Genomic DNA, 5,266 nt, shown 5'->3' on the forward strand with positions numbered 1-5,266 from the left:
AAGCCATAAGTGGATTATTTCATGTAATGGAAAAAATATAGGCCAACACAACTGGATTTTTTGCCCATTATAGTACTGTATCTGTGTCTGTCTGTCTGTTCTTGGAAAAGACTAATGGTTAATGTCACCAGGTGTCCCAATGACATTACATGTCACTCATCTAATTCTCGCTCCCCCCCCTCTCTGTCACTCTCTCTCACTCTCTCTCTTTGTCCTTATCGGTGTCTCTCTCTCTCTCTCCCCCCTCCCTCTCTGCCCTCTCTCTCCCCCTCTCTCTCTCCTCCCTCTCCCTCCTCCCTCTCTCTCCCCCTCTCTCTCCTCCCTCTCTCTCCCCTCTCTCTCCCCCTCTCTCTCTCCTCCCTCTCTCTCCCCTCTCTCTCCTCCACTCTCTCCCTCCAGAACCATAATGTCTAACTCCTCCTCTCCTCCTCCTCCTCTCTGGTCTGCCCTTTCTACAACAGCATATATAACAACCATCCCTCCCTCCCTCTCTCTTCCCTCCAGAGCCAAGACTTCCAACTCCTCCTCCACTTCCTCATCACTCAACTCCAGGATGTTCAACTCTTCATCATCCTCCTCCTCCTCCTCTCTGGTCTGTCCTCTCCTCCAAATCATGCTGAACCACACTCTAAACAACAACACAGGGGTCAACCTGGTGGTGGTGTGTGTCCACGGCCTGGTCTCCTGTCTGGGCATCCTGGAGAACGCTCTGGTCCTCTGGGTGGTCGGCTTCCGCCTGCGCCACCGGTAGGTTGTCTGGGGGGCGTGTGTGCGTACTTGCGTACGTGCGTGTGTTCACAGCAGAGTTTGGCTCAATTCGAAATGAAGGCAGTCAATTCAGGAAGTGATTTGAAAAAAAAATTCAGAAATGTTAAAACTTTTGAAAGAAATAGCTTCTACTTTTCAGTTTATTGAGAAGTCATTGAAAATAAATGCAAATTGTTTTTATTATTGAATTGTCATTTTAGTTTATTTCCTGGATTGGCTGCTTTCAATTCGACCCTGGTTCACAGGTTGTCTCAGTCTAGTGTTTTCTGCTTAGGAAGTGTGTGTGGTGTCCGGAGGGCTGGGAATAACATGGGGAATAACGTTTGGAACAAGACAGTAAAAATATGAATTTCCTTCTCTTTTCTTCACAGCACCGTGGCCTCTGTCTGGGTTCTCAACCTGGCCCTGTCAGACTTCCTGGCTACGCTGACCCTCCCTCTCTTTACACACTACCTGCACTCCTCTCACAGCTGGGAGCTGGGAGGTACGCCAATAGGCCATATATCAGTCACCGTTAGCGGGGTTGCCAATAACCAGATGCATCCGGTTTTCCGGGATAGCTAATTCAACCTAGCTTCCTTTTCCACTGAAATCCAGAGGTGGAAACTCCGCTCAGGCATTTTCTTTTACTCCCGCTAAGTCAGGGATGTAGCTCAGTTGGTAGAGCATGGCTTGCAACGCCAGGGTTGTGGGTCTGATTCCCACGGGGGCCAGAATGAAAAATAAAAAAATTATGTATGCACTCACTAACTGTAAGTCGCTCTGGATAAGAGCGTCTGCTAAATGACTAAAATGTAAAATGTAAATGTGAATTCTACTTCTATGTGACGTCCTAGTAATAGCGGGTCCACAACTAAAATGGCTGACAAATTCTGCCATTCTGATGACTAGGGGCTCTATGACATCAGCCTCTCCATTGTTGTGTCTATGGTTACGCCTACATTGAAATACATTAACAGCAATACGTAGGAGCTAAACTAGTAAGCCACTGACAGAGTGTGCATTAAATAGATGTATACTGTATGTACAATATATGTATGACATGGGTATTGGCAATGTACACTATATATACACAAAAGTATGTGGACACCCTTTCAAATGAGTGGATTCGGCATTTCAGCCACACCCGTTGCTGACAGGTGTATAAAATCAAACACACAGCCATGCATGCAATCTCCATAGACATTTGCAGTAGAATGGCCTTACTGTAGAGCTCAGTGACTTTCACTGTGGCACCGTCATAGGATTCCACCTTTCCAACAAGTCAGTTTGTCAAATTTCTGCCCTGCTAGAGCTGCCCCGATCCACTGTAAGTGCTGTTAATGTGAAGTGGAAACGTCTAGGAGCAACAAAGGCCCAGCCACAAAGTGGTAGGCCACACAAGTTCACAGAACGGGACCGCCGAGTGCTGAACCGCGTAGCACATAAACGGGACCATCCCTGGAAGCCACGTCAGCGCAAGAACTGTTCGTCAGGAGTTTCATGAAATGGGTTTCCATGGACGAGCAGCTGCACACAAGCCTAAGATCACCATGTGCAATGCTAAGCGTCGGCTGGAGTGGTGTAAAGCTCGCCACCATTGGACTCTGGAGCAGTGGAAATGCGTTCTCTGGAGTGATGAATCACGAATCACCATCAGACAGTCCGATGGATGAATCTGGGTTTGGCAGATGCCAGGAGAACATTACCTGCTCCAATGCATAGTGCCAACTGTAAAGGCATAATGGTCTGGGGCTGTTTTTCATGGTTCAGGCCCCTTAGTTCCAGTGAAGGGAAATCTTAACGCTACAACATAAAATTACATTCTAGACAATTCTGTGCTTCCAACTTTGTGGCAACAGTTTGGGGGAAGGCCCCTTCCAGTTTCCAGCATGACAATGCCCCCGTGCACAAAGTGAGTTCCATACAGAAATGGTTTGTCGAGATCGATCTGGAAGAACTTGACTGGCCTGCACAGAGCCCTGACCTCAACCCCATCGAACATCTTTGGGATGAATTGGAACGCCATCTGCGAGCCAGGCCTAATCGCCCAACATCAGTGCCGGACCTCACTAATGCTCTTGTGGCTGAATGGAAGCAAGTCCCCGCAGCAATGTTCCAACATCTAGTGGAAAGCCTTCCCAGAAGAGTGGAGGCTGTTATAGCAGCAAAGAGGGCACCAACTCCATATTAATGCCCATGATTTTGAAATTAGATGTTTGACGAGCAGGTGTCCACATACCGTTGGTCATGTAGTAGACAGACGGACAGACAGACAGACGGACGGACGGACGGACAGACAGACAGACAGACAGACAGACAGACAGACAGACAGACAGACAGACAGACAGACAGACGAACGAACAGACAGACAGACAGACAGACAGACAGACAGACAGACAGACACAGACAGACAGACAGACAGACAGACAGACAGACAGACAGACAGACAGACAGACAGACAGACAGACAGACAGACAGACAGACAGACAGACAGACAGACAGACAGACAGAAGACAGACAGACAGACAGACAGACAGACAGACAGACAGACAGACAGACAGACAGACAGACAGACAGACAGACAGACAGACAGACAGACAGACAGACAGACAGACAGACAGACAGATAGATAGATAGATAGATAGATAGATAGATAGACAGTAGTGTCACAAGAATAATGCCATTGCTTTTTGCTATACAGCAGCACTGTTTTCTCCTTGGGAACAATAAAAGTTGGTCCTATCCTCTAGGTCCGCTGTGTACGGCCCAGTCCTCAGTCTCTTCCTCAACATGTTTTGTGTCAGCCTTCCTCCTGGCGGCCATTTCTCTGGACCGCTGTCTCCTGGTGGCGCTGCCCGTCTGGAGCCAGAACCACCGCTCCGTCAGCGCCGCTCTGGAAGGTTTTACTGCACTTTCTGTTTTGTTACGTCATTCGTTTTGTTTTAAGTACGTTGATGATGTCATGATATAATGATGTAATGTATTATGATTACTTATGAACGTTTACAGTGTCTCAAACTTGGTTTTTAATCTGTAATAGGGTGTTGCCGATTGTTGTAATATTGTAGACACTTTAATAATAACTCTTTCTAAACTGCATAAAGCAGAAGACAAGTGTCTGTTAGGCAGAGTGACCCTAGGGGTGTGAGGTTGAGGGCAAGAGGTTACTCAGGGCATTGGACAATAAAGTCATCTTCTAATCTTCTTTTTCTTCTTCCAAGGTGTGTGCGTTGGGCTGGTTGTGGGCGGCGGCCAACGCCTTCCCTTACTTCCTGTTCCGGGCGGTGACAGAGAAGAAGGACGGCAGGAAGCTCTGCTACCACCATTTTGGATTGTACTCGTCGCCAGGGACCCTGCAGAGGGACTGTAGGGGTACGGCAGGCGGCGACCGCTGTGTCCAAAACGTTCCTGGCGTTCCTACTCCCCTAGTGGTGATTGCAGGGAGCTACGCCCTCTTCAGCATCAGTCTGAGCCAGAGGAGGAAGAGGAGGAGGAAGGACAGCGGTAGTAGACTCACCGGGGCGTTGATTGTTACCAACGTGGAACGTAGAGAGTCAAAACCCAACACAAACACCAAAAGCTCCACCCCCCAATCCAAAAATGTTCCACCCCTACTTCCCCCTCTGTCCAATTGTCTTCCAGACGGACCGAGCCCGGCCTATCCCAAGTGGCTTCACCAAAATGGTGACGTCGGTCATCGCAGCGTTGCCCTCTGCTGGGCGCCCTATCACGTGTTCTGCCTCATCGAGGTCGCCGCCCAGTACTGGCAGCTCCAGGTCGCGTTGGTGGAGGTGGCGTTGCCCATGGCGACAACCTTTGCCTTCCTGAACCCGGTGTTAAACCCGGTGCTGTACGTGTTCAGCTGTCCCAACTTCTGCGTCCGGATCAGACAGAGTCTGGGGGAGCTGATGGAGGGACTGTTGGAGGAGGGAGGGATCGGGGGAGCAGGAAGGGGGGGCGGGAGATGAGTATCAGGAAGGGGAGGAGGAGTATGGGGGTGAACTCACGGTCGTCACCAAACTGTCTGGGGACTCCGGGGTCTCCGCGTCTCCAGGTAGACCATCTCCCCTCCTCTGCCTTCGTCAACCACAACTTCAAAGCCAGGTGTGGAGACCCGGAACAAGGAGAGGACACTCTGAACTAACTATATACTATGAACGTGAATACGTTACTGTTGACATCAACTGAAGACGAAAGGGATGGTCTCTCTTGTTGTGCTGGCCTCCAGGAGGCCTTCCTGTGCTGTATGTTACTAAATCCTGTCATCATGTTCAACTGTTCCTCAATAACTGTCAGTGTTTAACTTGTTGTTTCTGTTTAACTTAAATTAGATATTTTGTGACCGTTTATAGAATATTAATATGATAACAAAAATGATCTGGCACTTTACAAAGAAAGAGTTAATTCTCTAAAATCATTTTGGTGGAAATTGCCTGTGTGTGTGTGTTCTTGAGAGCAGTTGTCTTTCAATAAACGAATCAATCAAAATGTAATTATAAATCCCTTTTATATCAGC

At 48.4% G+C, this 5,266-nt stretch overlaps 1 pseudogene; it reads left to right on the plus strand.

Moving 5' to 3' along the window:
• The first annotated feature begins 542 nt into the window (after window positions 1–542).
• Window positions 543–4,718, plus strand: LOC123486143 (annotated as a pseudogene).
• The last annotated feature ends 548 nt before the right edge of the window (window positions 4,719–5,266 follow it).

The sequence above is a fragment of the Coregonus clupeaformis genome, unplaced genomic scaffold (assembly GCF_020615455.1).
Source record: "Coregonus clupeaformis isolate EN_2021a unplaced genomic scaffold, ASM2061545v1 scaf1033, whole genome shotgun sequence".
NCBI lineage: Eukaryota > Metazoa > Chordata > Actinopteri > Salmoniformes > Salmonidae > Coregonus > Coregonus clupeaformis.